The sequence below is a fragment of the Camelus bactrianus genome, chromosome 29 (assembly GCF_048773025.1).
Source record: "Camelus bactrianus isolate YW-2024 breed Bactrian camel chromosome 29, ASM4877302v1, whole genome shotgun sequence".
In the NCBI taxonomy this organism is placed as follows: Eukaryota; Metazoa; Chordata; class Mammalia; order Artiodactyla; family Camelidae; genus Camelus; species Camelus bactrianus.
Window position 1 is genome coordinate 11155312 of NC_133567.1, and position 20443 is coordinate 11175754.

General features: G+C 41.1%; 1 protein-coding gene and 1 long non-coding RNA gene across 5 annotated transcripts in view; one reads left to right on the top strand and one right to left on the bottom strand.

Moving 5' to 3' along the window:
• The window catches only part of LOC141575511 (uncharacterized), a 136159-nt gene that overhangs the window by 95671 nt on the left and 20045 nt on the right, over positions 1–20443 (top strand). Inside the window, exon 3 of one of the 2 annotated variants that reach the window (XR_012503133.1) lies at positions 1829–5126. The exons of the other annotated variant lie outside the window; for it this stretch is intronic. This is a non-coding gene — a long non-coding RNA (uncharacterized LOC141575511). Of the gene's footprint in view, positions 1–1828; positions 5127–20443 lie in introns of those variants that run through there. 2 annotated transcript variants of the gene reach the window in all.
• Positions 1–20443, bottom strand: part of CPA6 (carboxypeptidase A6) — a 181273-nt gene that overhangs the window by 80066 nt on the left and 80764 nt on the right. The window lies entirely within an intron of this gene.

Below are 20443 nucleotides of genomic sequence, written 5' to 3' on the forward strand. Positions count from 1 at the left end.
TATTTATGTGCTATTTGAACTCATTTATGTCTTTTTCCCCAGGAAGAGAAATACTGAAGAATGGACAGGTTTAGCTCTGAGTTTGGAATCATTAAGCATGGCTTTTCTGCACCATGTCAAGGGCTTTGATTTAGGAATTGCACACCCTCTTACAGCAGCAGATACACAATTCTTCTTTTAACCCAGCTTCAGAGCGTATGCCTGTCAGTTGAATATGCTGCCCAGTTTCTGTTTGACAAATATATAGTTAAAGATGCAAGAATCAAATCGGAACACTATACCAAAACAAGTATGGAAAGAACGGGGTGGATTTCTTTGGGGCATTTGTAAGAATGGAGGTACCCTTTAAGGGCCTGGGGCCTCTTGTGGCGTAATACATGATAAGAAGGAGAATTTTTACTCCTCTATTATTTTTTTTAAACTATCTTGACCATTTTTAAGTGTGCACAGTCCAGTAGTATGAAGTATAGTGACACTGAAACAGGTCTCCAGAATCTCTTCACCTATACCCCTTAAACCACAACTTCCCTTTCCCCACTTCTCCACTATTGTTTCTTAAAATTCCTGACCATTTGCCAATTGAGCAGGTGGTAACTGAATGACTGTCTAAAATCGCCCTTAGCTTGCAGAGTCATAAAAAATTCAGAGAACCAAAGGAATTAACTTCAACCAGGCTTGAGATAAATCCAGGAAAACAAATACTTTGAATCCTAAGGGTAGAAATGTGGTCAGGTTGTATCAATTCCTAATTCACAGCAAGAAACTCTTTGATCAAGATGAAGCTGGCCTGAGGACTTTCATGGCAACTGAGGAGCAGCCACGGCTTCTCTCTGTTGTGTTTAGCAGGGCCTCGGCTCAGCAAACAAGACTATGAATTAGGAGTGGGGGTGCCCTGGCAGTGGCTTTTCTGTTAAATGGCCATGAATAAGTCATGAGGTCTAACAGGTCCTGCAAAGCTCATGCACCAAAAACAGGTGTCCCTCATCTTCGAGGAATTTACTCTTTCTGAGTCATCTCAGGGAACAATCCTTTAGGGACACTGAGACGACCTTGTTGTTGAGACATCATGCTGCTTTATGCTTTGCTAAATGTCTAATCCGTATAATTATATCAAGGCACCGAATCTCTTCAGTCTTCTTTGATGTGGATTGCAGATACAATTCACTGCTCTGTCATGTATATCTCTGATGTGGAACTTTCAACTTTCTTCCATTAACCCCCAACCTCCTCCCGGATCCAAGCAGACTTACTGTTACTTCTCTTTATCTGCTCTGCCACCTTCCATTTAATAATATAAATGGACCTTTTCATCCAGAAGCTATTTGCAGATATTTTGGATATTTAGCTATTTTGCAGATATTTTAGAACCATTTTCCCAGCCGTCAAAGACGGTGCTAAACGATTTTAAAGCCTACTTGATTCATATTTTATCAGCAGGATAGATTTTTTTGCCTACGTACTTAAATCCCACTCTTCAAAAAAAAAGAACTAGTTATTTAATGACCATAGAATGTAATTTCTAGAATAATGATATTGTATAGTTATAAAGCACTGGGCCATGTATAAGTGATTTTTCTTTCAAATGTGTAGCTCTTTTCAAAAAGCAGTTAATTAGACTTATGTATGTATTTCCAAATGATAGAAGCATAATGTAGAAAAACTCAACTTACTGAAAACAGAGCTCGTTATTTTCTCCATGAAACCCACTGCTCCTCTCATATTTTTCTTTGAGTTGAGAGGTTTATTGTCCACACTATACGACACCCAAACCACTCAGACTATAAATCTGAAAGTTGCCTTTAATGCCTCTTCTTGGTCTATCTTCCAGTTAGTCCTCAGGTGGACTGTCTCTCTGAAGGGCCCCTCAAATTCACTCCCGTTGCCTGAACCTATACCTTCGACATTTCCCTCCTGGTTGATTTCAATCTGCTGCCGCCTGGTGTCCTGGGCTCGTCTCTCCCTGTGTCATTTTGTGCACAGTTATTGGCTGGGGACAGGTAAGTCAGGTCAAGAGAAATATTTCACAGTTAGTATAAGGACAGGAGACCAAAAATACACTTCAGGGGTTCTCAGGGAAACAGTATAACTTCATTTCAAGTTAACGTGCAGAACAATGTTTTCTTATTGTGGTAAAAAAAAGAAAAACCCATATAACATGATATCTACACTACTGACAAATTTATTGCTAACTGTAAGCACAATATTGTACAGCCAATCTCTAGAACTTTTCCACCTTGCATGCCCACTGAACAGCAGCTCCCCTGTTTCCACTTCCCTGCTGTCTTTGGCAGCCACCATTCTACTTTGTTTCCATGAATTTGACTATTTTAAAAATACCTCATGTGTAAGTGGAATCATGCAGTATTTATTCTTGTGAGTGTCTTATTTTTTACTCAGCATAATGTTCTCCTGTTGTTGCAAATGACAGGATTTCCTTCTATTTTTATGGCTGAATATTATTTCACTGTACATATATACCACATTCTCTTTATCCATTTCTCCATCAGGGAACATTTAGGTTGCTTCCACCTCTTGTCTATTGGGGATAGAGCTGCAGTGAACACGGAAGAGCAAATGTCTCTTCCGAATCCTGATTTCAATTCCTTTGGATAAACCCTCAGAAGTGGGATTGCTGGGTCATATAGTAGTTCTATTTTCAGTTTTTCGAGGAACCTCCCAACTATTTTCCACCGTAGCTACGCCAATTTACATTCCCACCAAGAGTGCACAAGTTCCCTTTTTTCCACATCCTCACCAACACTTGTTCTTTCTTGTCTTTTTTTTTTTTTTTGGCCTCTTTTTTAAAGAGTGGAGGTACTGGGGATTAAACCCAGGACTTTGTGCGTGCTAAGCATGCGCTCTACCACTGAGCTATCCACCCCTTTTCTTGTCTTTTTGTTTAGTCATTCCGACAGGTGTGGGATTACCTGTAATCTCCATCTGGTTTCAACTTGCATTTGCCTGATGACTTGTGATAAGCACTATTTTCACATTCCTGCTGGCCATGTGTATGTCTTCTTTAGAGAAATGTCTCTCCTTATCCTTTTTAATTGGGTTATTTTTATTTTAGTTTTTATTTATTTATTTATTTTGCTATTGAGTTGTTTTTTATGATTTGTGTGTGTGTGTGTTTTAGGAGGAGGGAGGGAATTCGGTTTTTATTTGTTTTATTTTTAGTGGAGGTATGGGGAATTGAACCCAGGACCTTGTGCATGCCAGGCACAAACTCTACCACTGAACTATACCCTCCCCACTGTTTTGCTATTGAGTTGTATGAGTTTGGTTAGTAACCCTTTGTCAGATATAACTGACATAGCCGGTATTCTGCAGATACTTTCTCCCATGCTGTAAGTTGCCTTTTCACCCTGTTGATTGTTTCTTTGGCTGTGAAGAAGCTTTTTGGTTTGATACATTCCCACTTGTCTATGTAGAATAATTTTTAAGAACTTTTAGTTTTGAAAGATGACAGATTCCCAAGAAGTGGCAAATAAATGAACAGGGAGGTCATATGTACCCTTCACCCAGTTTCTGTCAAAGACAGCACCTTGGGTTACTACAGAAAACATCACAACCGGGATAATTCATATTTCACCAATTTGTAGGGGGTCAGTGTGTGTGTATATGTGTGTATATGTGTGTCTGTAGTTCTATGCAACTTTATCACGTGTGTAGGTTCGTGTAACCACCATCACAATTAGGATGCAGCCTCAGAGAGCTCAGCGCCGTCCAGCCAGCCAACCCTGCCATCCTCAGAGGTTCGATCTCATCTCTGCAGGGTGTGTGCCCGAAGCGCTGGGGGCAGCAGTATCAGCCAAGTAGCTCCCTTCCTCCAAGGTCTGAATTCTGCCTCTGAGGGAGCCTTTGTGTAAGTCTAAAGTCTAATAATCTTTACCCAGTCCCTTTGTTCATGAGTTTGGCATTAAGGATGGAATGGACACTAAGCACTGGTTGTACTAAAATTTCAAGAGAAAGTAGACTCCTAACCACATTTGTTAACCCTTGGGGAAGACCATTTTCAATATCAGTTGTGTATTATGGCTATGAGGGTCCATTCATGGAAGAAAATGTTTTTCTTTAGATCATATCATACCTCTGTTTCAAAGGTCAGCTATTTACTGTCCTCAGAACAAATCCTCAATTTTTGTCCTTTTCTCCAAGGCCTTGAATGACCTTGTCCTGGGCTGTATCTCTTAGACCTCATGTCTTCCACCTCTCCCTTCTGTTTACTGCAATGCAGCCACACTAACTTTATTTTTATCCATCAAACAACTAAGCTCAGCCAGGCAAATCTGCCTTTGTGCTTACAATGATCTTTGCCTGGAATGTTTTCTTCTGAGACCTTTGCATGACAGGTTATAGCCTTATTATCACCTTTTAAAAGAGGCCTTTTCTGAGCTTTCAAAGAATCCCATTCCCCCCGTTTAATCTGGTTTATTCCTTTCATAACATTTACCATAATCTTTAACTGCCTTGTTTACTTCTTCATTCACCTATTTTCTTCCCCACTGATCAGAATATAAGCTCATAAGGGCATCTATCTTGTTAATTACACTACCTCTTTAAATATCTATTGGATAAAAAATAAATTTAGCTTTTGGCACTGTTTAAAATATGCAAACAAATGCAAATGGATTACTTTTATCCTTCAAAGGAACACAGAAACTCAAAGTACCTAAATATAAAGGTTTACTCTTCTAAGCATACTCAGAGCAGGTGGACAACTGTTTTTGATGGGTTGGTCTGTTGATGCACTACACTAAGTCATCTTGGAGAAAGAGATCAGCAGCAAGGGGGGTTAAGCATAGTTTTGATGCTTGTTGACTGTGTCAACACAAGACTCTGTCAGAATCAAGAAGAGCTGTTGCAAACCGTTCACCAATGTCTTTGATGCCAGTAAACGCACATCACAAATCTTGCAGGCTTATGGCCGTCCATCCCATCTGTTCCCACCTCATCATGAGCCTGAAGGTGTCTGTAAACATGCCATGAACACTAGTTCAAAGGGAAAAATGTATAATGGTTTAGAACCAGAATGATTTTCTTGTCATGTAAGCAAACATTTCAGGCAAAGTACAAGAATTAGTGAAATTGATGACATTTTCTTTCACAAAGTCCTGTCATGATATACTGGCCCAGGGAGTTTACCAGACTGTCTCACACTGACTCACCTTTCTTTTCCAAACGCATCTGAGGCCCACTTGAATCAGAGGGTTGACTAGGACAGTGTCATGGCACCAAAGCTTGGGGTCTGACTTAATACATTACACTTTTGGAGAACTGTATTACGTTAAGAGGTGGATGAATATTTCTCTCTGTCCCCATGTCTCGGCACACTCTTGTGGCACCATAACTGTACTATCAGTGATATTTGTTTCTAACTCATTTAATGTTTACATACATGTTACCTAATAAGCTCAATATGAAATTTTGTCTATCTTATTCAGGGAGTGATTTCTCAACTGATAGACTATCCAAGTCTTACTCTTCTCCCACTGAAAGTATTCATTACCCGTTCCCGCAAACACACATACACAGGAAACCAGGTAGACAAGTGAATAAGGCCGAGCTCATCTGTAAATTCAGTTTCGGGACAAGGATACAAGCTTGCCCACCACCCCCGCACTGCTCCACAGCCACGGTGCCCTACGAGCACCCCACTCTGAGGCAGAGGACTGAGACGTGTAAGTGCACAGTCTTCAGATGTCTGCCCACGTTCCGTCATTATGACTTTACAGGAACAGTGGAACTGACTTTCTCCGTTGTCAACACCCCAAGTCTATTCAAATTTTACAGCTGTGGAGATACAGGCAAGCCTTCTTCCTTATACTACTCTGTTTACCCTTTTAAGGCCTTGACAAACCTTAGGATAAACCTCTTCTAAATCGCAGCTCACAATCATGCACGTCATGCTCTGAGTCACTCAGGGAAGGCAGCAAGATGGGAAACTTGAATGTAGTCTCATAAACAAAGGATTTGACCCTGGGCTTTCTACTGCTGATGATTTGGACAAAAAAATCCTGTTTCCCAGATGTCCTTTTGGCAGGGCTCTGGTTCTAAACCATTGCGCAGTGAGATGGAGAGAACCCTGTAATTACAGAAGACACGACTCCATCTCTCATGACGTTTAGTAACGTTAACCTGATTTACAGTCTCCCTCGGTGGGACAAAGCGAACTTTCTCAAACTTGGATTTCTCAGACGCCTACCCTTTAGGACAGGTGTGTGCTAGGGAGAAAGACAAAGCTTTCAAAAGCAGAGACAGTTACCAGTGCTCTGCAAGCCCTTTGATCTTTCCCGGGCTACAGAGCCACTTTTGGTGCCTGTGGACAGGGAAAGCCTTTGTTGTTAAGGGGTGGGGAGGTGTGACTCAGGGGTGAGGGGTCCTGGAATCACTGCTCACTCTTTCACGCTCTCTCTCTCCCTCCCTCCCTCCCTCTCTTCTTCTACCAGAAGGGCTCACACAAGGTGGGGGAGAGGTTGAACTGAAGGAAGCTGAGGTTTGTCAACTTTTCAACTGCTCCTGACTTCCTAACTTGGCTACTGACATCCTAAGTGGTCAGCTGACACCAGGGCCTCAGGCCAAATGGAAATGAACTACTAGGTCCCCTCCCTGCCTTCTCCGCCCATTTTGTGAGTCCCTGCCTTTCTGCTGCCCCCAGGTCAGCCCCATCCCCTACTCCCCATTTACCCAGACCCTGCAAACAAAAACACTCCCACACCCATGTTGAAAGCAAGTAATTACTGTTTGGAGGGTAAATGCAGCTTGGCACACGAAACCCTGATTATGTGAAACCACATTATAAACATGCGAGTAGGGAAGATTCTTTGCAGTTGACCAAATAAACAGACAATGTCTGAATCTCTACTTTCAGTTCCTACCCTAATTCATCTTATACAGAACCGTCCAATTAATCACTCTTTAACCACATTTCTGGTGTCTCTGCCATACCCCCGAATTTATAATTACTACAAATTGTCTGTAGAATAAAACTCCCAAATTTTCATCTCAGTAATTTAAAGCTCTCCATTAATTTAGTGAAAAAATACGTGCCAGGAACTCCTCCAGGCATTGCTGAGGATACAAAATGTGCATGTGAGATTCTTGCTTTCAATGAATTTACAACCTAGTTGAGAGAATGTATGTACAAAAATAACTCCAAGGCAGAATACAGGTGCCACAGAGGAGGCATAAACTATACCAGCAATTATATACTAAGCATTTTTTGTGCACCAGGTCACTCACATCTCTTCTCAGGGACCCTCCCAACAACCCTGTAACATGGACGCTGACAGCCCTACTTACAGATTAACAGCAGCAACTGCCCAGTTCCCGCCAGGGCAGGCGCTCTGTGTACACGATCACACTTAATCCCCCAACAACGGACTTTATAAATGAGTGCGTGTGATTCTGTGCCCGAGGTCACAGAACTAGCCAGTGGCTGCTCTGGTCTGAGTGTACGTGTCTCCCTCCCAAAGACACATGTTGGAATCTTAACGTCCAGTGTGATGGTATTTGGGGATGGGGACTGTGGGAGACGATTAGGTGTTGAGGGCAGGTGCTCCTGAATGGGATTAGTGCCTCGATAAAGAAACCCCAGAAAGCTCCCCAGGCCCCGTCCCCACGTGAGGAGACAGTGAAAAGTCGGCAGCCTGCAGCCCGGACGAGGGACCTCATCAGATCCCGACCGCCGTGCTGGCACCCTGACCTTGGACTTCCAGTCTCCAGAACTGTGAAAAATAGTATTTCTGTTGGTTGTAAGTCACCCAGTCTGTGGTATTTTGTTCGAGCAGCCTGAATTGGCTCAGACAGTGGCAGAAACCAGGTTTCAAGCCAGGTCTCTCTGACTCTCAGCCTTTCTTCTTTGGACTGTGCCATGTGACCTCTTAGAGAAGAAGCTCAGAGAAGGTCAGCAGCTTTGCCAGAGCTCATCAGCCTCCCAAGTGGTAATGACTGAAAGATACATTTATTTTACTTCAAAGTACATGCTTGCTTTCTTTTCCTCTTTCTCCTCCTCTTTCCTTCTCTTCCTAAGCAATTCAGCCCTAAAGCCTTGAGGTAGGGCAGAGCAAAGTAGGTGTCCCTGTTTGGGAGTGAGTTTTGGAAACACAGAACCTGGTTCTATAGGCAGGAGGGTGAGGAGGGTGTCACACTGATGGGGGAAGGGAGGTGTGTGGTGTCAGAGCCGGGGCAGGGCCATGGAGGTGCCCACATGGAAGAGGGCTTGGCCAGGTGATGTGGTAGAGCCATGTGGGGTGAGGAGGGTGCCCATGTGGATGGGGACCCAGTGTGCATGTTAGAGCTTGCGCAGGTTAAGAAGGGTTTCCACATGGGGTAGCAGTGGCCTGGCACAGGGTTTTAGAGCCTAAATAGGGTAAGGAGGGAAGTGAGTGTGTGTGTATGTGTGTGTGTGTGTGTGTGTGTGTGTAAAGGCAGGGAGTGGTGGGGATGGGTTACATACAGGGGGATTGGTCAAATATATAAACACATATCAAGTCATGGGAGGTTGATTTCTCAGTGCCAAAAAAGGGAATTATGAACACAGATGAGCACAAAATAAAAATAAAGCAAATAAACGTTGTAAAATAAAAATTAAAATAGGCATTAACGTAAACCCATGATTTTCAATATAAAAGCAGATACAAAACCAAATATTCATGTAAATGTTGAAATGCGTATGTGTGTGTGTGCGTGTGTGTGTGTAAATGCGTATGTTCCCTAGCTCTGTACACCTAGCATCAGTGAGCACACCTGCTATCCAGACCTTGGCTTCTAAAATGCCATTTTCCATGAAAAGGAACCAGGACTCTTTGGAGAAATGGGCAATTCCAGGGCTGGGGCAAGGAAAGCACAAGATGAGGTGGGAACTCCCTCTTGTGCCAGAAAGTAGTCAAAGAAGGATGGGAACACGGAAAAAAGACACACAAGCCAACTTAAAGGGCTCCCCCTGGCTTAATACAGGACAGATTGGACATCGATATAGATTATGATAATAAGAGATCAAATCTCTTGAATAAAAATAGGAAACCATGAATCCATAGATAAAAGTTTTATGAGGAATGGGGCATTATATAGTTTCAAAATACCTCTCTACAAAACACTTAAAGAAAAGATGGTGGAGAAGCCGGGCAGACCCCTTCTCAATCAGGAAATCTCAGAGAGCGTCATGCGCCTCGGGGCACACTGACACTCATGCCAGCAGAGAACTCGGTCGCACTTTCTGATGTATCTGCCATGGAAGCACAACCAGATTCCAGGCACGAGGAAGCATCAGAAAACCCAAACGGAGCAACTCTACAAATCACTGGCCTGAAACCTTCAAAAGTATCACAGTCATTAAAGTTAAGGAAAGACTTGTTTCAGACTGAGGGAAACTAAAGAGAGATGACGGCTTAATCCAATCACGCGATTCAGTACCAGATGCTTTTACTACAGAGGACACTACTGGGAGAATTTGGGTGGGGTCTGAAGAGTAAATGGTGGTAAGTATCAGTGTTAATTTCTGAGTTGGAGGGTCCCCACCGCGGTTGTTAGGAGAACGCCCTTGTTGGAAGTACACTCTGAAGTGCTCAGCATAATGGGGCAAGTTAGCTTCAAATGATTTTGGAAAAGAAGCCCTTTGTACTGTACTTCCAAATTTTCTGTAAGCTTCAGATTGTTTCAAAATGAAAGAAGTTATTAGAAAGAGATGCTCTCCTGTGTGCTATTCTGCTTTTCTTCATGGAGAAGATGGAATTTAGGGAGAATTGAGATAGGCAGAGATGTCTAGGAAGAAATCTAGAAAAAAAAAAGTGGTGTGTTCAAATACACTTAGTGTTCCTCTATTTCTTGCCTTACAAACTCCCAGGGAAATGAGAGGCAGAATGGAAAAGTGGCTAAGATGGGTCTTGGAGTTAGGCCAGGATTTAAAGGCTGATTTTATCTTTTAATAAGTCATGTGACTTTTGTCTGTTTGAGTCTCAATTTCATTATCTGTAAAATGGAAATAAAGCTGATGTTGGTGTCTCTGTGAGAATTAATGAGATGACGTATGTCCAGGGCTCAGCGTAGATCCTGTCACATAGTAGTGTTAGCAGTGATGATGATGAAGATGTGGTAACAGTGATGATCTGAACTAGGCTCCAGGGAAGGCAATCTGCCTGTGTTGTACAGAAGGGATTGGGATTGGTTCAGGGTGACCCTGAAAGAAAGCAGGGCAGTCAGGAAGCTATTAGCAATCGTCCACATGCGAGTAGTGTAATGGCTATGGGGACGGAAGAACAGGTGAGAGTCTGTTGGGTTAAATTCTTCAGGTTTAAAACAGTGAATTAGATCCCAGGAAGAGCCCCAGAAGCTTAAAGACTGCTCTGAGATGCAGTCTCTGGCAGAGAGGAGCAGTGCTATTGCTGATCAGGGGAACCTGAAGTTAGCAGGGTTCCTTAAAGGAGAGCTCCGAGTCCAATTCTCCCCAGCTCTCCCCTTCTAACCACATAAGTGGAAACAAATATATAGACACACACTTTCCAGCTTATTGTGTCCATTTTCCTCCTGCTGTGCCTTTATTCCTTCCTCCCCGTGTTTCTGGCCCATGCTCCCTGCACATTCCACTTAGGACCTCAAATGCATATTCTTGTTCAAGATGTGTGCTTTTTCCAGCCCAAAGAGAAGGTCTTATCCAAGCACCACAGCAAGTGATGATGGCTGAGAGCATGGGGACTTCCCGATGCTGTTCTTAGACTGACAGCGTTTTCAGCGCAGCTCCCTAACTCCTGTCCTGTAGTTCCACATGCAGCTGGTATCATACCTTCTTGCATTTGCTGACATGGTATATTGCAATGGTATGTCTGCTGTCTACATTTTGCCTCACTCACAAGATGGCAAGGTCTTCCAGGGCGGATGCTGTGTTTCCATAGCAACAATCACTGTGATGATCACAGAGTAGGTGCTCAATGAATGTTTGTAGAACTGAACTCAGTCAAAAATTAGAATGATGACAAGAGAAGAAAAAACAGTTCTAAACAAGATGTGAAATCATGCTTTCCTCATTTGATTAAAACAGGAGCCATAAAAATAAATGCTCCAGCTACAACATGATGCAACTGTCCTTGGGGAAATTAATTGTCATGTTTGAGAACACAGGCCTGGGGTCAGCTGCCTGGGTTGCATTTGGATCATTGCTCTAATGCTTCCTAGCTTTGGAATCCTTGAATTATTAGTAGCATTTGCTGCATAAGGTTTTTGTATTAAATGAAATCATGTACGTAAAGAATAGAGCGTGTTTGGTCAATAGTAACAACTCAAGGAAGGTTAGCTATTATTATTAATTTCTTCCTAAAAATTATTGGAAGAATTGCTCTGAAATTCTTTCAGGGAGGTCAGTCTTCTCTGTGGCTTCAGCTGGGAGACCCTCTGTTGGAATAACCCACCCGGACTCTGAGTGGAGAGAAGAAATCTTCTTGTACCCAGTTCCTCTTCCTGGCGGCAGTTACACAAGGCAGGCTGTGGAGCTCAGGATTGAGTGAGCTGGTCCCCAAAGATCTGAGACGTACGTAGCCTCAAATCTCAGTCCTCTCCTCGAGTAAGGCCGCTTCTTTCCAACTTCTGTTTCTACATTTTCCCTCTGAAACTGCAATTCTGCATGTTTAGCCTGTGTCCTTCAAGGCTGCACTTGGTGCTAATTTTAACTGATTTCCCACTGCCTTCTCAGAGGCACAATTAGAATGATTTTTATCCACTGCTCCTCCCAGGAACTGAAGCCGTCATCTGGGCTGGAAGGCTCTCCCCTGTGTGGGGGGTTGTGGAGCTCACTGGTAAGCTACCTCTCTAACTCCCTCAGCATGGAGGAGTGTTTTGTACTGTGTCTTACTGGCTCAGATCACTCCCTATTGAATATAAGTTAGGCGGTCCTGGGACTTTGCACAAATTGTTTACAGCTGTATCTGCGGTACTTAGAAGGGCGCCTGGAACACTGCAGGTGCTTAATGTTGAAAGAATGACACAATTGCTGCAGAAGAGGGTAGCCTCTTGTTGGCAGGACAAGATGTATGTGTAAGAAACAGAAAGAATCATGCAATCGATCTTGGCTCTTGGAGTAAACCTCGCAGAATTCTGAAGTGGTCAAACTCAGATTTCCCCCTCTATTCTCTGCCTCTTTCTCTCCTAAAACTTTGTGTGTGTGTGTGTGTGTGTGTAGCCTATGCTTCAACTGGGACACAAACTGAGCAGTGGCTACTAAAGCCTATTCCTAATTTTTTTTAATATGTTGTATATTTTTAAAAAATGTTTTAGAGATATAGGTCTGCATCTAAGATGCTAGTTTATTTAATTCAGGCTTCCTACTTGTGCAAGGATACTGAATTTACGAAACCAAATTCTTCTCTTACATGAGGGCGTTCTCAAGGTCACAGGAAGAGCAGTGCAGGTCGGCATCAGATGCACAGAATGTTTGTGTAACATCATGTCAGCTAATTCATTATACCCATCACTATCCATCAGAAGGGATATGTGTCTGTTTTCAACCACTATCCCTGCATGAAGTGAATTTTCTAATTTAAAAAGGCTTAATTCAGCTCATTTTACACATTAAGAATGATGTCATTGTATTTTAATTAGTGATTAAAACTGCCCACGTAATTCTGTGGGTTTTCTAAGACGTAAAATGATCCATAAAGTGGCAATATGACCATCCTAATTAAGCAGTAATCAGAGCCATCATCGCAAACAACAAAGGGTAAGGCTGCTGTCCTTTAAAGGAATTTTATAAGGATTATTTGACTCAATGTCAAAAACATTTACTGAGAAACGAATTGAGAACCACAGTGTGGTCTCCAGTTCAGTTAGTATGTAATATTTGGTCAGATCAGTCACGCCATTTGAATGAAAGCTGGAGACAGAAACCTAAATCAAAACGACCCCCAGACAAACCTATTGGTTAATGGAGAGCAGGTGGGAGACAATTAGAGACACGATCTGGGATCATGCCGTGTCTTTTTCTTTTCTTTTGGGAGGATCTTGGTTGGTAGGTATGATGTAAACCACTGCAGAAGCCCCCCCGAAACCCAGATGCAGGGCTTGTGTGCAAACACTTCAAAGAGGGAGGGCTGGAAGGGTAATGGGACACAGAAAAATAAAAATGACGAGGAAGGTTCTGTCGGCGGTATGTGATTAAAAAACCCCATACAGTCCTGGAAGAGTGCGCTTATTTCTGAAAATGACACTCACTTTGAAGTCTGTCCTTTGAGTCAGACCTCTGTTGGGCTAAGGGCCTCCCTCACTGCTGACATGATGGATCAAAGGAAGCACCTTGCCCTGCATGTGCGGTGCACGGCCAGCTCGAGACACTAGAAATAGAGCAGCAGAGCAGCTAATGGACACGGAGCCAAAGTCCTACACAGAAACCTCACTCTTTTTGCTTTTCAAAGGATGAAATGCTTTGAAAAAGACCTTTAGGACAGCAAATTTAATGGTGTTACTTGTCATGTTGCTGTTAGTTTTTTCCAAGGGAAAAATAATAGCAAATGATTCGTTGGTATCAATCAAGCACCGGGAAACCTTTGAAAATATGGCTTGACTTGTCATGCAAGTTTGTTCCAGGCACCTGGACTCTGAGGGGGATGACATGTCTCTGAAATGCCATCTTCACTTTGCCAGAGTTTTCGGAGAACACCAGGCTCCTTGTGCAACACTCTGGAGAAGGCCTCCTGCAGACACTCGGATAGCAAGCCACCGGACAAGTGAACCTTCCTTTGCCGTTGTCAAGACCAAACTAAATTTGCAGAGAGAATTTCACCCATAAATGGTTACAGCTGATTCACTATTTTTCATTTCTTTGCCAGACACCCAAATGGCTTTTGAAAAGCCTTCTAGGGCAGAAGCAAATCCTCACTTCTGGAAAAGTTGCCCGAATCTGGTGGGAGGTAACAGCCAGTCTTCCCGTCCTCTCCCTGCTCAGGGTTCCCTGGCTCCCACTGTTGCTTTCCTAAGACTCCTCCTTGGTGTCCTGTAGAAGAGGAGCGTCTTCCTCCAACAAGAATGCTATTTGGGTATAATGACAGCTGTCCTGTGCTGACCTCGCAGTCTCTCCCTCCTGCACTGGGATGGGGCACCTCCTCACGGCCTGCAGTCAGCACCCCACCTGCAGACAACACCCCAGAAGCCATCAGTGTCCGTATCTGACACCTGAGCTTTCACCATCTTGACTCCAATGACTGGAATCTCAAAGTATTTTTGTTTTGATTTTAACTATTAAAAAAATATAAAAAACATTTTTAGTTTGAAGGCTAGACAAAAACAGTTGGCAGGCCAGCTTTTGCCCCAGACTATGGTTGCTGATCTCTGTTCTAAAGTATGCTCAGGAGAGACCTAAGATGAGGCAGAAGGCAGGTTTAGATGGACACCAATGGTCTGTTCTACATTTCTATGCAGAGGGTGTTTCTCAAGTTATAGGGGATATTGTGTATCAGCTTCTAGGCAGGCATCATGCTGAGAATCTAAAACACTGTTTGGGGGTCTCCTACCTCAGAGTGCTCAAGAACCACATTAACACCTTCCAGACCCACTTTTGATTGGCTCTTGGTGGTCTGGCTTGGCTATTGCTCTGGATCAAGAGCTGGTCTTACAGAGACACAGAACCAACATAGTGCCGTGGGCACAACCCAATTTGGTACATCACCATTGGCAGTCAAGCAGGTGGCACCTCGATTGTCAAGATGAACTGGCCAGTCCTGCCGTCTGTACGTGGTGTCCTTCCTGTCACTGTGCTCCTCATAGGTCCCTCTTATTATCATGAGTTTTGAAGTCCAAGAGGGTTTTTTGCAGAAAGGATTAGTTTCAGTTACTTGCACTTTTAAGAAATATCAACTTGGTAATGTTCCCTAATTTAAAAACATCCTTTTCATTAACTTTCAAATCCAACATACAAATTTTATTCTATTTGTAAATTCATATCTGAAATAACAGTTTTACCTTTCCTTGTTCTTTGATTAATGTTATTTAAGTGGCACAGGGTAAACATCCTGGAAGAGTCAGTCTTTAGTTTATCTCATTTGTTTAAACATTTTACATTGCATTTATAAATGTATTCAATGAATTTTACTTCAGATGCTTGACCAGGCAAGTTTACTACCTAAACAGATAAATCCTGTCTGCATACTTAAACAACATAAATTAAACTTATAAATTTTAATATAAACTATTAAACTTTTAAATATAGACTTAAGTTCTTCCAAACATTCTTTTATTGTTTATGAGTGTAGTTAAACTCCCTTCCAACTTTTAACTTAAAATCAAGAGTCTATAACCAATTATACATTTTAATTGGAATCGCCCTAACTAATCCATCGGATTCTCTATCACACCAGAATCTCTTAAACATTACAAGCAAATAAATATCAAACACACACAGAATGTCCCAATGAGTATAACACCTACACCTAAACTTAATCATCAAAGTACAAGTAATATGGGTCAATTTGCCTTTGCTGATTTTTAATTTTGAAGCAAAAAGATCTTACCTTTTAGGTCAAGGGTTAGCAAACACAGCCCAGTGAAAATCTGGTCTGCTGCCTGTTTTGGTATGATCCCATGCTAGGAATGGTTTTTAATATTCTTAAACGTAAGTGGAAAAAAAAAAAGTAAAAAGATTTCAGCACCCATAAATAAAGTTTTATGGGAAGACAGTTACACTCGTTTGTTTAAATATTACCTATGACTGCTTTCGGGCTACGACGTCAGTGTTGAGTGGTTAAGACAGAGACCATATGGCCCTTAAACCTAAAGCATTTACTCTCTGGCCCTTTATAGAAAATGTGCTCCCTGCCTGCCTCCCTCTCTCTGTTTTTTTTTTTTTTTTTTTTTGATGTAAGTCATGCTGTGCTTGAATTTCAAAATCCCAAATAAAGGATCATTATAGCAGAAAGTTTTGCCTGAGGGGTGTTTGTGGACTAAAGGCACAGAGCTTACAAAACTGTTTACACTCCTTCTTACTCCATTTACCCAGAGAACAGCAAACAGTAACAACTGAGGATAGGAAAGCAGGCGGAGGAAAGAGAAGAGAAATATTTTTTAGAATAAGAAACGAGACACCCCTCCCCTCATACACCCAGGTACCCACCCACTTTTCTTAAGAGCATCAAAGAACCATATGTCCTAGACAATTCAAATCATGTCAGATAGTGTTTAATACTGTAAAACTTTAAGTGAGAGGCGGTTTTTAGGTCATATGAACATTTAGTAATACCAACTTAGACATGTTTTAATCTTTCCTGTTTAATATCACCGCAAAGAATGTTTCCTCCCAGAACCTCACTTTGCAAGAACAAGGATTTTCAAGAGAAGCCCATGAATAAATAGTAAACTTTGGTTGGTATTACAGTATTAATCAAATATTTCTATAAAACTGAACAAGATCTAATACTTTAGAACTCTGGCCAACACTAGTCTCTCTGGAGAACAGCAAGGCTCTGCAGCATACCTGAACATACAGGTATGTAGTAAAATCTTGAGAATTTCCTGTAATTGCTGTAAATGGAGAGACCCATTACAAGATAGCTGTGACACAGCTTATGGTTGAGTACAAATCCTCATTTGGAATCTCAGACATTTCGACTACACCTTTGCAAACGCTGTATAGATAAGGTGCAGGAGGCTAGCTGTGCGGGGACAGGCAACATACATTGAAACATCTCATAAAAACTAATTTCTCACTTGGCAGAACTTCTTTGTTCAGCATGAATATCACAAATCCCAACCCATACATATTTTTGAAATCCCTACCCCTACTACAGATATATATTTAAATACCATATATAAAATGATATTTTCTACTTTTCATTAGATGAATATTTCCACATTTTTCCCAAAAGTGACCAAATCATAGTATCAGAGGCTCCATTATATTGTTAAGTTTCTTTGATAGTCCTGGAGATGTTTTGTGTCAAGTGTTTATTGAAACAACTTTTTAGCTGGCTGAGGTTTAAAATCTGACACACACGATTGTTTCGGCAAAGCTATGGTCATATGAATGAGGTATGACCTGTCCTGTTAAGTAATTTTATGTCCTGTTTAAATTTTTAAAAATTGTTTTTTTGAAGATATGTGAAAGTTATTTTAAATTTGAGGGCCTGTGAAAACATAAGATATCTTTTGATGTATCAAGTATCTCCTTTAAGAACTGGAAAACTCATTATTTAGTCTATAATGTCTCTTTGAGTTAAACAGTTTGATTGTACACCATGTTGGCATGGATGTAGCAATATAGAAATTCTCAGGTATTTCTGGTGGGTGTCTGAACTGATAAAGCCTCAATGGAGAACAATTTGAAAAATATCTATAAATTAAACTCTTTGACCCAGGAATGCCATTTCTGAGAAATTATTCTACTTGTACATATGGGAAATGAATTTCCTATCAGGTTCTTCATTGCAACAATATTTATAATAGCACAAGATTGGAAGCAATCTTAATATCATCAGTAGAAGATCAGGTAAAGGCATTTGATATGTTCGCACAATGGAAGACTATGTAGCTATAAAAAATACGGGGACTTTTGTATTTGGTTACGGAATGATTGCTAAGATATCTTAAGTGAAGAGAGCAAGTAGTAGAACAGTGTGTATAGTTTTGTTATAATTTACACAATATCTTTATTTATTCTCTCCTCCCCGCCCCCACCCCCCTTCCTGGATTTGTGTCAAATGTCCCTAAGAAACGTAACACTGGTTTTGCCTCTGTGGGAAGAATTGCATGACTAGAGGAGAGGAGGGGGAGGGAGACTTTTTACTGTGTCTCCTCTAAACATTTGGAATTTTGAACACTCTATCATGTTGTATATTCAAAAATAAATAAACCTGACTTTTAATGAGTCCCTCTGAACCTTATATATGTCAAGACAAAAAGGAATTGCTCATTAGAATAACTCTCATGTAATGAGACCCAGTACCCTAAACGTTTACTCCCCTTAAAACAGAAACAAAGCTGCTATCCTGTCCTTCATCTCATCAAGTTCTACATGAAGGCGTGGACTGTGATGCTCCACTGCCAGACCTAAGAGAAATAGAAATAAGAGCAAAACTGGACCATAACTGCCCAACTTGGAGGGAGGTAGAATGAGGTCAGGTCAGCGCCTCAACCGAACCTTAGGAAATAAAGCTCCGTTTCTGCTTGGAGAGTAGCTGTGACTACATTCCCTAGCAGAAGATGAGATAAAACCCACCATAAACACTGCTTGTCACTTCTTTACCTGCTTGGGAGCCTTGAGAATTAAGTCAACTAACATTTTATCAAGAGTTTGGATTCCCTTGATAGCAAAGTGTTATAAAATAATTTTATAATCCTGCACTTTCTACATCTTACTTAAAAAAAGCTAATGTTCTCATGACAAGCAAGAAATTAAGTGTGACACAACACTGATCTTTAGGTGTCCTTCCAGGAAAGAGATAAGTTCCTATTTTTGAGGTTTGATCTGCATTTTACCTATTACATCCTTAAACAAAATGCTTTTAGTTCCAAGGATCATTCCGTCTCTATGAAACATCCTTCTATATCAGACAAGAATTGCATTCTTGAAATGTTTCTATTTTAATTACACAGCATCACTTTGAGCTTGTAATTTACATGCATGTATTCTTTACCTCCCTGGTAGACATGGGTGCAGGATTTGTCCCAAACTGACTTAATTTTAGCAATTCTTCGTACAAAATTCTTTGAGGAGAACCATTTAGAAATTCATTTAACGTTTCATTAAATTACAAACTCATTTATTCTTGAAAGAGTTCGTTCTGTATTTTATTACGCTTCTTTCAGGATTATGGTTTTCCAAGAGGAATGAGGTTGTTACTAAAGGGAAGAAAGGATCTGTAAATTTAAAATGAATGCTAGATGAAACTGACAGTTGCTACAGCAGGTCCATGAATTTTTGTTAAACAACATTAAAGATAAACAATTATAGATTCTTGGAAGAGTATTGGGAACGTTCAGATCTCTAGTGAACGTTGACTAAGTTTCCTTTAAGATACCCTAGAGTTGTGGTGGTGCATATTCAGTGAGATAGTCTGCAAAAAGTTTCCAGGCAAATCAGATTTTTCCTTCCACCCTTTTCTACCCTTTTTTCCTTTGAGAATAACCAAGGTACTTGAATCACTGACCATTATGTTCTTTCTTACGCCTTCCTGTTAACCTCAGATTAAGTTGAACCTAAAACTCTGTAATTGATTTTGCTTTGTTTTTACCTTCAAACTGTCTCATAAGTCTGTCTCTTATTGTCTCTACCATTAGGTCCCCTTGACTCCATTTAAGCCTATAGGTGTCATTAACATTTTTCATCTTTCTGATTAACAAACATACTACAAATCTTTTTAAAAAATGTATCCTTTGTACGTGAGGCACGAAAGGTAGATTTCTACATGGAAGGGGTGCATAAGCAGCAATTTGGCTGAAAAGAGTGAAAAGATGTTGAGAAACGTCAACTGTCAATATCAAAACATGTCGGGTGGTGATAGAGGTTGTGTGGGGTTAAGGCAAAGAGAGCTACAATCTATTAACCTTAGGTTGTCCTCATCAAATTGGTTTGTTCCCCAAAACTTGTAAGTGAATTAGAACATGTGTTTGAGTAAGAAAACCAGAATGTGAGAACAGATTGTGCAGGAGAATAACAAAGTTCTTCACAGGCACAAGAAGGAGAATGAATATGTCATGTTGTGGCAGTTGGCGAAAGTTTCTCATGAGTCAGCATTTGGGACTGGCCCTTTTGACATGTAAATAAGGAAGGAGGGGGGTATTCCCAAAGGTGTAGGAATAAAACTCACTCTTCCCTTTTTCAAGCCTTTGCTCAAATGTCATCTTTTCAATGATCTCTTTCCTCACCATACTATTTAAAATTATATTATATGCCTTTCACCCTTCTTCTCTGCTTCACTTCCCCTACAACTATGACCATCTGATGTTGACATGCTGTACTTTTCACTTCTTTTGGGTCAGGTCTGTGATATTTTGGGCCATCTCTCTGAAATTAGATAGCCTTTTAACCACAACCCTAAGTTTTTTCCTAGATGTCATTCTCAAATCTGTTTTATTATTATTTTTGGCTTCCTGGTCCTGGGCACTGCCTCCTCCCCAACTTAATGGAAGCCACTCTGAGAGCAGTGGAAACAGTAGGCTGGAGAGGGAAGGTAGAAAAGAAATTCACTTAATCTAAGTCACTTTGCAAATCTGAGAACCCTTAAGGGACTTTTTTTTTTTTTGCTGAAAAAACCTTTTCCAGTCTTATTTTCTTGTGTTTAGGATCTACAAGCAGTCTGATTTTCTTGCCTTTTTCTACCAAGTCCTTTTCATTTCTGCTTGTAAACTGGTCAATTCCTGCCTGAACTCAGCTCCTTTGTGTGCTGTCTTTCTATAAATAGCGAACCAACTTGTGCTAAGAACCGACATGTGCTAAAATTCTGGGTGTTTGCAGCTAGTTTCCTCAGAGCTA